This window comes from Juglans regia, unplaced genomic scaffold (genome assembly GCF_001411555.2).
Source record: "Juglans regia cultivar Chandler unplaced genomic scaffold, Walnut 2.0 Scaffold_5897, whole genome shotgun sequence".
NCBI lineage: Eukaryota > Viridiplantae > Streptophyta > Magnoliopsida > Fagales > Juglandaceae > Juglans > Juglans regia.
The window spans coordinates 1-206 of record NW_023360761.1 but is presented as its reverse complement, the minus strand read 5'-3'; the positions used below and the strand labels follow the sequence as shown (position 1 = coordinate 206).

At 47.6% G+C, this 206-nt stretch overlaps 1 non-coding gene across 1 annotated transcript; it reads right to left on the bottom strand.

Annotated features, from left to right (window-relative positions):
• Window positions 1-51: 51 nt before the first annotated feature.
• Window positions 52-170, bottom strand: LOC118345943. The gene has a single exon (XR_004799370.1). It is a non-coding gene; the product is annotated as a 5S ribosomal RNA (ribosomal RNA).
• Window positions 171-206: the final 36 nt, after the last annotated feature.

Here is a 206-nt window from a genome sequence, read left to right as displayed (position 1 = left end):
GAGTGGTCCTTCTTGTCAATTTATCTCGCAAGGCGGAGAAAACAAAAACGAGGGGTGCAACACGAGGACTTCCCAGGAGGTCACCCATCCTAGTACTACTCTCGCCCAAGCACGCTTAACTGCGGAGCTCTGATGGGATCCGGAGCATTAGTGCTGGTATGATCGCACCCATCAAACTAATTACTTAAAATTCATATAATCCTTGA